This window comes from Erithacus rubecula (genome assembly GCF_903797595.1).
Source record: "Erithacus rubecula genome assembly, chromosome: 25".
In the NCBI taxonomy this organism is placed as follows: domain Eukaryota; kingdom Metazoa; phylum Chordata; class Aves; order Passeriformes; family Muscicapidae; genus Erithacus; species Erithacus rubecula.
In genome coordinates, this window is record NC_136677.1 from 3,436,078 (window position 1) to 3,447,051 (window position 10,974).

At 46.4% G+C, this 10,974-nt stretch overlaps 1 protein-coding gene across 2 annotated transcripts in view; it reads right to left on the bottom strand.

Annotated features, from left to right (window-relative positions):
* Positions 1-10,897, bottom strand: part of SCN3B (sodium voltage-gated channel beta subunit 3) — a 31,930-nt gene extending 21,033 nt beyond the window's left edge. Inside the window, exons 1-2 of one of the 2 annotated variants that reach the window (XM_079326950.1) lie at positions 10,776-10,897; positions 152-199 (exon numbers count right to left, since the gene is read on the bottom strand). The gene's annotated coding sequence lies outside the window, so the exon portion shown is untranslated. The remainder of the gene's footprint in view (positions 1-151; positions 200-10,775) is intronic. The other variant, XM_079326951.1, reaches the window with a different exon arrangement.
* Between the last annotated feature and the right edge of the window lie 77 nt (positions 10,898-10,974).

Sequence of the window (10,974 nt, forward strand, 5' to 3'; positions counted from 1 at the left end):
TCCAGGGATAATCTCTGTCTCTGATGGATCAACATGAAACTGCTTTATTCCACTTCCTTTGGAACCACCCTAATTTCTGCCTCTTCCTCAGAGAAGCCAATTTCACAAAGGGCAGCTGCAGAAACACAGAGCTTTCATTTTTAGTGCTTACCTTGTGCTTAAACACGCTCCCTTAGGCAGAACCAGCCCATTCATCATCCTGATGAGAAGAAATACCCAGAATTACTGCTCAGAGTACAGGACAATTCCCACAGGAGTGGTAATTTATTAAGCCTTATTTTCTTTATGATGCAATTTTCTTTTTCTGAACTTTGCAAAACTGTTTCACTGCTGTGTTCCAGCCTTTGTTTCCTGCTAGCATTGCATATAATTCCTCCTTTCTGCTGTTTAGTTTCACATGGTGGCAAAATTATGCTCATTTTGTAGTATCACATCAGTAGCTGAATAAAATCCTTCAGGGATATTGCAAGACAGCAATATCTAAATGCAATGCTGATTTTGTGCAGTAACCTGATAAAACTAGACCTTGTTCCAAGGAGCTGCTCTCTTGAATGGATGCCCTTCTGAAATTATTAATCTTAAAATATATTATGTTAAAGAGTGCTTCCAAATGATGCATCAGCTTAAACTCCTATGTGCTGGGGAGCCAGTGCCAAGTAGTGTAAATTTCAGGGTTCTGAAAAGCTAAATTCAAAGTATTATTCTATGCACATGAAATATTGAAGTATCTGACTTCCTTTCCAAGGAGGAAAACACTACCTCATGTATTTTCATTTGCTGTGATTACAGTTTTCATAGGACAGAGGAATAATAATAGCAATAATACACATTTTAGATCTTTTTTTAGTCATCCCACCGCACTCTCTGTGCTGCTCTGCAATTTCAAGCAATCACAAGGAGATAAAGATGGAGTTTCTCATAGCTGAGAAGCACATGGTTCATGTCCAATGAATCCCTGGGTCAGTAACTGAGCTGTGCACGTCCCCAGAATTAAATGGATGTCAGCACCAAGGGTGAAAACTCAAACACTGAACATGAAACAAGAGCTCACACAGAACTAACCAAGGGCATGTTTCCATGGCTTTTAGAGCCCTTTGTGGAATCAGGGTCCCAAAATGCTGCACATTCCTCTCCTCAGAGTTTTCTGAGCTCAGCTGCTTTTGAAGGGGAATGAGCCCACTGTAATGTTTCATCCAATCCCATATTTCCCACTCATCCCAAATGCCTGCCTGCCTCATTAGCAGGGAGGGCAAGCTCCAGAGGCAGGCTGGGAGCCAGCCAATTCATCATTTGCATTTCAGCACTGCTCTCCTATTTGCAGAGTGCTGTGCAAACACCAATTAGTGCTGGGAGGCAGCAGCACTGCTGGGACCAGATCCCCTCCAGCTGCAGCTCCATCCCTGTCCTGTGACAGCCCAGCCCCTCACAGTGCCCTGGGAAGGGTTTGTCCTGCTTTGAAGGACAGGTGTCTGCCAATAAAGGCAGAAGCTAAGCTTTGAAATGGAGAATGTAAACCCCCCTCCTCCAAATTATTATAATTTTGAAATTAAGGGGCTCTCAGGCAAAGATATGGGAATGAGCAATAAGAGTTCTTTACTAGGAAAATTAAAATAGAAATGCAGTATTACAAAGAACAATCCCAAACACTGCCAGAGTCAGAATCCAAGCTGACACCCGTCAGTCAGTCAGGGTGGTGGCAGCAGTCCCATTCCATGGTGCTGCATCCTCCTGCAGTGGCAGATGTGGTTCAGCTGGAGCAGTGCTCCTGGAGAAGGTGCAGTTTTCCTCTGAAGCTCCAGGGATGATGTGGAAAGGTCTGGTTTTCCTCTGGAATCCAGTGGAAAGAAGGTACCTTGGTGTCCAAAATCTCAGTTTCTATCTGGGTAGGAAAGGCTTGGCTCCTCCCCTGGCTGGAGCATCTCCCAGTGGGATGATGGAATTTTATCAGTCATGCACTGGGACTCAATGGCCATGAACAGGAGATATCTCCTGGAGGGAGGATGGGCTGTGGGAAAGATAAAGATGATTGCCCCAGCTGGTTTAAAGATGGCCCATTAGCAGATAATGTGTGCCAGGAGATAAAGATCACTGCCCCACCCAGTTTTAAACAATGGCCCATTAACAGGAGATATCTCCCACAGAGATAAGAATCACTGCCACACCCAGTTTTAAACAATGGCCCATTGACAGGTGATACCTCCTGGATGAAGGGTGGGCCATGGGAAAGATAAAGATGATTGCCCCAGCTGGTTTAAAGCTGGCCCATTAGCAGATAATGTGTGCCAGGAGATCAGGGTCACTGCCCCACCCGGCTGCAGCAGATGGGGACAGAATTCACATTTCTGGTCACATCAACCCAACACAGGCCTGCAGTCAGAGTCACTTTAAAATCATCCAAACTGGCAGCCAAAAACCATCCAGGCTGGAACTGCAGCACCCCCGTGCCTGGGCTGTGTGGGAGCTCTGCAGCAAGGGAAACACAACAAAGTTCATTTCACAGGATCACCCAGTTGCCCCCTGCTTTTCCCATGTCTCCCCAGGGTTATCCACAACATAAACACTTTTTGGACCTCACAGTCCTTATTAAGATCAGAGCATCTCCTGTAATTTGGGTCTCTTTTGGCTCCTCTCTTCCACCTCCAAAGCCATGGAGCATCAGTGTTTGTCTCAGGACAGGAAAAGTCTCATGCACACTGGGAACCACCCGGGCCAGAGCCACCACCAAAAGGACTCTGTTTGTTTTCCCTCTTGTCAAAAGCCTTAAGCTGAAGGAGAGCAGATTAATTTTGGATATTCAGAAATTCCTCCCTGTGAGGGTGCTGATGCCCTGGCATAGGGTGGCCAGAAAATCTGTGGCTGCCCCATCCCTGGAAGTGTCCAAGGTCGGGCTGGAGCAGCCTGGGATAGGGGCAGGGGATGGGCTGAGATGATTTTTAAGGTTCCTTCTATCCCAAACCAGCCTGGGATTCTATTTTGGCTCTCAGCTCCCAACAGACTCACTTACTCATCACAAAACTTCACACACAGAGATGGATTTGGTGACACACAGGGAGCCTTTCATTCACCCTTAGCTTCTCCACAAATCATCTCACCCCTGATGCATTCAAAATATTTTGACTCTTGGAGCAAAATTTGATGGGATTTGCCAGATCCTCTTTGAGTCAAAGTCAGCATTAACTGCAAGTATTTCTGCAGCAAATCAGTGTGACCAGCACAAGCTCAATTCCCAGAAAAATGTGATCCCAGGAAGGAGCTCACAGGCTCATCTGAACACAAAAACCAAATCAAAGCCTGTTTTAATATTGAAATTATGTCATCTGGGCTCATCCTATGCATTTGCTCCTCAGGACAGGAGTGTGTGCCTGCCCTGCAGCTCTTCCATCTGCAGGGCTCTCCCTCTACCCAGGCAGAGCACAGGATGCCTCCACAGGGCAAATTATCATCTCATCTCTGCTGCCACTCTGGAACTCTGGCTGGAGGTGCTGCTTTCTTCCTCTTGCCTGCAAAGACAACCTGAGTGATGAGTGCAGAGGTGAATTGGATGAGCTGCATCCCATCCCAGCAGCCCTTAAGCAAATTTAGCAGGCAAGGGGCACACAGAAATCAGGCAAGGAGAGTCAGGGCTCATCCTTTCATGGGTCCTGTTGAGGGTCACATGTGGAGGGGACACAATTCTGACCCTGGCTGATCCTGCTCAGGTCACTGCCTCTCTTCTCTATCTGCAGAGTGGAGATGATGCTCCCAACCTCCTCTGCCAATTCAACCTACTGATGAAAAGAATCCCAATCCTAACACAGATGTTACTTCTCACTCACTAAGGGCATTTAAAATTGCTTCTTTTAAACCATGACAATAAAAACCTGTGATCTTCCCTGAGCTGAGCACAGTAAAAACAGATCCCACAGACATGATGTATTAAAAAAAAAGAACTGCAGGGAGAAAATCTAAACCCAGCTAACCTTTTCTTTTTAACATTTCAGGGCTGTTTGACTCAAAATGCTTCACTGAAACAAGGCTCGGAAACACTGAACACGTTGCAGCTAAAAATTTTGCATTCTTTGTGGGTAGAAGAGCTTTAGAAAATCTACACTATCCTCAGCCACCTCCAAAGCCAGGCACACTGAAAATCAGGGGATTCTTTGCTAGCCAAGCCCCAAGCCTGCAGCTTTATGTGTTTCTTACTGACCTGACTTTATTCTGGTGTGCATGGAGCAGGTGGTTGGACTGGTTCTCAGCACTCAAACAATGCCCAGTGCCAATCACAGTCAAGGGCATTTTCCCAGGAGGAAAGCAGGGGAAAGGTGAGGTTGGATTTTCCTGCAGCACGAGGGGCTCAGGATTGAAAGTGGGAGGTGGGAATTTGGATGGGGCCAGTTCAGGCTGGCACTGCTGGGCAGGGCTGGGAGCAATTCCTCTCTGCAAACACCTGGCTGGGGCATCTCTGCCACCTTCCAGGGCACTGGGAGGGAGCTGGCACTCCAAGGGAATGGAATTCCCAGGGAATGGCATTAACCCCTTCAGCTCTGCCTGTAGGGACCCACAGCACCCAAACCTCCTCCCTCCCCCAGTGCCAGGAGCTGTTCCATGTGATTCCTGCATGAGTTGGAGCTCCCAGCCAAAATGTTTGGCCATGCAGAAGCAGGGGAGGATTTCCCTGTGAATTTTTTGCTCTCATTCTACTTTCTCCAGCCCTTTCTCCACATCCCCATTTTACCTTTAAGCTCTGCTGTCCCACCCCAGGCTGTGGCACCTGAGCCAGGTTTAGCTGGGTTAAAGGATGCTCTGGCACCTTTGCATGCCCTGGTAGCCACCATGGAGATGTGCCCAGCCCCTCTGTGGCTTGGACAAACATGAAACAAGTTTTTCTTGACCCCAAATATTTTCTGCAGCAGGCAGAGTGCAAGTGCAGGGAGGGTTTCACACTGGGCTGTGCAACAAACCCATGTGATCCTCAAATTCCAGGGAAAATGCTGTTTGCAAGCTCAGATCACAGCCCAGTTGTGCAACCCCTTGAACTATTTTCTCAGACCCCTGAAGCCTTCTCTGAATTTTGCTGAAGAGCACAAATGTGACCATTCCTAATTTCAAGAGGATAGAATTTCTAGTGTTTCTAGAGGATGGAGTTTCAGGAGGAAATACAAATGAAAAATAAAATCCAGATTGTCTGAAGGTACCAGGAGCTGAGTGGAGAATGTTTTCCTTCATTTCCTTGGAAGCAGCCAACAGAAATTCCACTGTGAGGATAATGCTTGGAAATGAGAAAAATAAATAAAAATAATTTAAAAAAAAAAGGAAAATGAAAGAAAAGGGGGAAACAGCCTTCTCTTGAAATGCTTCCATAGGTGCCTTCCAGGAGCAGCTCCACAGCATCCACCCACTTTTCTGGGAATGCAAAACCACAAAAACAGCTTTAAAGCAATCATTCCTAAACGTGGCTCACTTCCTTCTCCCACCCATTCCCAGCACCCTTTCCAAGCCCTGACATTTTAACTTTTCCTCCTCCTGCAGATCTGGCAGTGCCAGGGCTGGGGCTGGCAGAGCCACCAGCCACCCCTGGGCCAGTCCCAGCCCCTGCAAGCCCTGCCTGGCTCTGCCAGCAGCTGTTGCAAGCTGTGAGCCAGGATTTTGGCATTCCCAGCTGAAACCCTGGGCACCTGTGCCCTGACCAAGTGACAAGTTCAGCAGGGTGACACGGCAGGGTGGCAGGGGATGCTGCTGGGGTGACCCACATCCACCCCACTGAGTCAGGATTAATCCCTTTCCAGGTCAGGCAGCTGGTAAACATCTGGCTCTGGCACCTCAGCCACTTCCAGGGGGAATTATCCTGCCAGTCTCGTCCTGCTGAAGCACTTGGCAATTGTTTGTGCAGCCACATTGCTGCATGACCTGCTTTCCATCACAAAAACATCCAAAAAACCACAGAACTGAGATTTCATAACCAAATCCTTGCCAAATCAAACTCTGTTTGGTTCAATAGTTTTGCCAATTGTTTGTGCAGCCACGTTGCTGCACAATGCCACTGTCCTGCTTCCCATCTCAAAAACATCCCCAAAAAACTACAGAAATGAGATTTTCTAACCAAATCCTTGGCAAATAAAGCTCAGTTTGGTTCAATAGTTTCACCAATAGTTTTGCCAATTGTTTGTGCAGTCACATTGCTGCACAATGTCACTGACCTGCTTTCCATGTCAAAAATACCCTCAAAAAACCACAGAACTGAGATTTTCTAACCAAATCCTTGCCAAATAAGCTCACTTTGGTGCAATAGTTTTGCCAAATGCAGTCACATTGCTGCACTGACCTGCTTCCCATCACAAAAACACCTCAAAAAACCCACAGAACTGAGATTTTCTAACCAAATCCTTGTGAAATAAAGCTCAGTTTCGTTCAATTGTTTTACCAATAGTTTTGCCAATTGTTTGTGCAGTCACATTGCTGCACAATTTCACTGACCTGCTTCCCAACACAAAAACACCTCCAAAGAAACACAGAATTGAGATTTCCTAACCAAATCTTTCCCAAGTAACACCCAGTCTGGTTCCACATGAAATTAGGAAGCAATTCTTGCTTGCTCAAAGTGATTTTTGGTGAAAAATGGATGTTGACTCTTCCAGAGCCTGGGCATGAATGATTTTCTGAGTACCAGCAGCTGTTTCTAGACAGCACCAAGGGCCTGGGGCAGGGGAGATATCTCTGAGTGTTCCAGGGACAATGGGATCAGCTTTAAGGCCCCTTGAACCCCAAGGATCCCAGGATTCTGTGATGCTGGGATGCCTCAGGACACATCACACATACCTGGGCTTTTACAGGCCTGGCCACTTCCTCCCCTGGATTTGCAGAGGTGTTTTGGGGTCAACACACCCCTAAAACAAAACAATTTTTCTCTTCCTGTGTGTCCAGACTGAGCAGCACAGAAGCCCAAACTCACATCCTTGTTTTACCCATCCCATTTTCCTGGTTGCATCCCAAAGGATTCCTGCCTCTGCCACTCTCCAGGCTGGGTGTGTTCTGGAGCAGCAAATTCTGACTGCAAACCACAGCCTGGCACCCTGAGCTCCTTATGCTGCACATCACATCTATTTTAAAAAGAAATATTTTATTTTTTCACCTAAAAATGATCAAAGCATCAAGATAACAGCTGTTTGAAAGACTGGGATTTACAAATTCTTAGAAATCATGAAATGTTGGGAATATCACCATATTTAAAGAAAGAAGTTCTGTGTTTTTGCACCAATTTCCAGTCCTGGCTGTTCCTAAAAGCCCCAGGAAGTTACAGGGAGGAAAATCAATTTTCTTTGCTGTTCTTTAAACCAATATGAATCCAGTAATGGTTCATATTTAGGAGCCTGAGGAAGCAGGAAGATAAAATATTAAGAAGTTTAAGTCCTAGATGCTGTGACTTCCTTGTGATTTGTTTTTTCTTCCTCACAGACAGAAAACATTGACAGAAAATTCATTCTCAGTGATATTCCCTCTAACAGGAACTGTGAAAATCCTGATTTTTGAACTCTCTTTGGGCTGGCAGCAGCAAGCTCAGCCCACTCTGATCTATAAATTAAAGACAGACATGGGTTTTTGATGGCCCACATGAAAATGACTGGAATGAGCAGCTTTCCACACAAAAAAATGACCAATATTGCTGTAAAACCCCAAAAACCCCTCAGCAAACAAGGAATTAGGAGGGAGAAAAACAGAGAAATTGAAGTTTTCAAAGCAGAATGTTCAATGCTCACACAAGGGGTGGTTTACAGGCAATTCCTAAATTACCACTGTCCAAATACCACTTAAACTTTGTCTTAATTTGGCTCCTGGGAGATTTTTGGTGCTTGGATCATTACTTGTGGCCTCTGAATTATGGTTTAACATCTTTGGGTTAAAATAAGGAGAAAAACAGGTGGGATTTAACACTCAGCACTTGGAGGGAAGGGGGGTTTTGCTCTCCACTCAGCAGAAAAACAAGGAACCCTCAAAACTCCTCTCCTGGATGGTGGATGCACCCAGGATAAATTCTTTTCTTGTAGAATCACAGAACCTCAGTGTGGTTTGGGTTGGAAAGGACCTTCAATTCCATCCAGTGCCACCCCCTGCCATGGCAGGGACACTTTGCACTGTCCCAAACCCCGATGTCCAACCTGGCCTTGGATATTTCCAGGGATCCAGGGGCAGCCAGAGCTGCTCTGGGCACCCTGTGCCACCTCACAGGGAAAAATTTATTCCCAATACCCCATCCAAACCTTCTCTCTTTCAGTTTGAAGCCACCCCCCGGTGTCCTGTCACTCCAGACCCATCCTCCTGCGGGCTCACTTCATGCACAGGAATGTCACAGTGATGTCACCCCCGGTCTCTTCTGCAGAAAGGTGAATAATCCTCATTTTCTCATCATCCTGGAGCCTCCTCCGGCTCCCCCGCATCCCTCCTGCGCTGGGGCAGCAGTGCAGGGAGGTGGCAGGGATGTGCTGGGACACCAAGGCAGAGTCGCGCTCGTTTCTGGGGAATTTGGGGAATTTTTTGGGAATTTTTGGGGAATCACCGTGGGAATCGCTGAGCGCAGGGAGTCCTGCGCCCTCTGCTGGCCAGGCCGGGAAGTGCAGCCCGCGCTGCGAAAAGCGAATTTACATAAATCTAAGCAAATTAAAACAAACTTTAGCAAAACTTGGCATTGATTTACCGCCCTGTCTGCGCCTCCAGGTCCTTCCGCCGCTCATGCAAGTTCTGCTTCACCCAAGACACGTAAACAACACAGCAAAGCTCATCAGGCAGGGGCAGTGAATCCCCTTACCCCAAAATGCTTCACAAACAGTCACACTTCTGAAACCTGAAGGAATTTGACAATCTGAGCACTGGGATTAGCCCCTATGCATTAAGAAATGTGTACTAAATAACATCCAAACACTCTCCTGGCTGCCTTTTTATCATATAAGATCCAAACAGGTCTTAATTCCAATTAATAAACGTGAGCCACAATAATCCAGAAGGGCCACGTTATTTTTTCTAGGCTGATCTTTAGTAACTAGAACAGTGCAAAAACTCGTTCTGCCCCTCAGCAGGGCCCAGCTGTGCCTGTTGTGCCACACCAGGAGCACACGTGACAATCCCTCAGCTATGTTCCTCTCAGGACATGCCACGTCTTGCCAAGCAGGATTTGGTTGTGGAGCAGCCCTTGCCCAAAAAATTCATCCTGGGTTCACATCTGGGTTCTGTTCCTGGGACCTCATCAGCACAGCCAGGTGACAAAACACAAATTTTGTCATGACAAGTGAGTCCAGCTGACAAAGAGGATTCCAGCTGTCCAGGCACCTTGTGCTGGCTCATCAAAAACAAGAGATTTATCTTTTTTACAGTGCCCCTCATCCCTGCTTTGTAACTAGCTGGAAAAAAGTCCTTCAGCTGACAGACTTAATGGAATTTTTGCCACAGAATTTAAGCATCAAATTTGCCCTTTGAACTTGGCAGCTCCACGCAGGGGCTTTGCCAGCAGCAAATTCTCTGTAAATCCTGAGCTGTGGAACTGGCCACAGAGACTTTCCCAGCTCGGTTCCTTGGCCACGGAGCTCGTCCTTCAGCAGGCAGAGGTGTCAGGGTAAATATCCCGTGTGCTGCAGGGTTACCTGCTGCTCTGTTGCCAAACACTTCCCTCATTTGCATTTCTAACATTCCTCCCCAGGCAAAAGTCATCGAGGTTTGTGGAAGGCAAATACAAAAACTGCCCAAATGACCCAGATAAACGTCCTGAATCACAAACCATTGCTGAAAAGCACACGGTGGTTGTTTTGATGGAGCTGTGGATTGTAGGATCCTTGTTTTCCATCCAGCTCTGAGTTAAGAGCTCAGTGCCCAGCTCAAAACTGGAAAAGGGTGATGTGTGCTGGGTTTCACAGTTTGCAGCTCACTGATTTTACCCACATGTTATGTGAGCAAATCCCTGGAAGGCATTTCCCCACCTCCAAGGCCATTTCCCTTCTCAAATCCCCCAAATTCCAGCCTGAGCAGTCCAGCTGGATGTCAAATGTGCTCCCATTTCTTCTCCATCACCCTGCCCTGGGTCATTCCCAGAACAGAGGGGAGAATCTCAGTGCTGGGGTCACACAACACAAATTCCCTGGATATAGCCAATACATCCTGGTCTTACTCACACTGGGAAAAGTTGATATTCCAGGACAAAACCCAGCTCTGAGTACATCAAGCAGCAGAAACCAAACATGAAACCTTTCCAGACCCACTCCTGCACCTTGCACAACGCTCCAGGGTTGAGGAATGCCATGGGAAAAGCCCAACACACAAAACTGTGAAGTGGGAGCAGCTTGAGGAGGGCTGACACTCACATTTCTGTGAAAATGATTTGAGTATAAATAATTCCTGCTCCTTTTGAGGTAATAGATGTCCCTCTGGATTTTCCCTCTGCTAATAACCTCTACCTATGGTTTGATAAAGTTGGCATTGATTATCTCCATCAGCACGTCATATCTCTGACCAAAATTTGAGTCATTTATTAGTGGCACCACACAGTATCTCAAATAGATTTAAAGTTTATGGATTGCACAGTACTAAAGATTTTGTATAATAGCAGAGATTAAAGATTGTAATATTATGAATAGCAGGTCAGATGGATGGCAGATAAGTCTTTTCCAAAATAATGTTAAAATACAGAAAACCATTCCCTGTGTTTCACTCAGCTTTTCATCAGTTCAGTCTCAGAGGTGAAGAAGCAGATTTACTCCTCAGTGATGAGACCAGGCAGATACCAAAAGTGTCACAAATCTCATTATCACTCCTACCTGCAAGCTGGTAATTGCTGCAAGACAAACCAAGAGCTGTTCAGGTAAAAGCACCAGGAAGTTCAGTTCTCCAGCTCAGCATGAGAGTGGAAAACACACGAAGTACAAGGCAAGGATTAAGAGTGAAGTCCAAGCCATGAAGTTTCAAAGAGAACCACACCATTAAATCCCTGCCAGCAGATGAGATAAATCCCCTCAC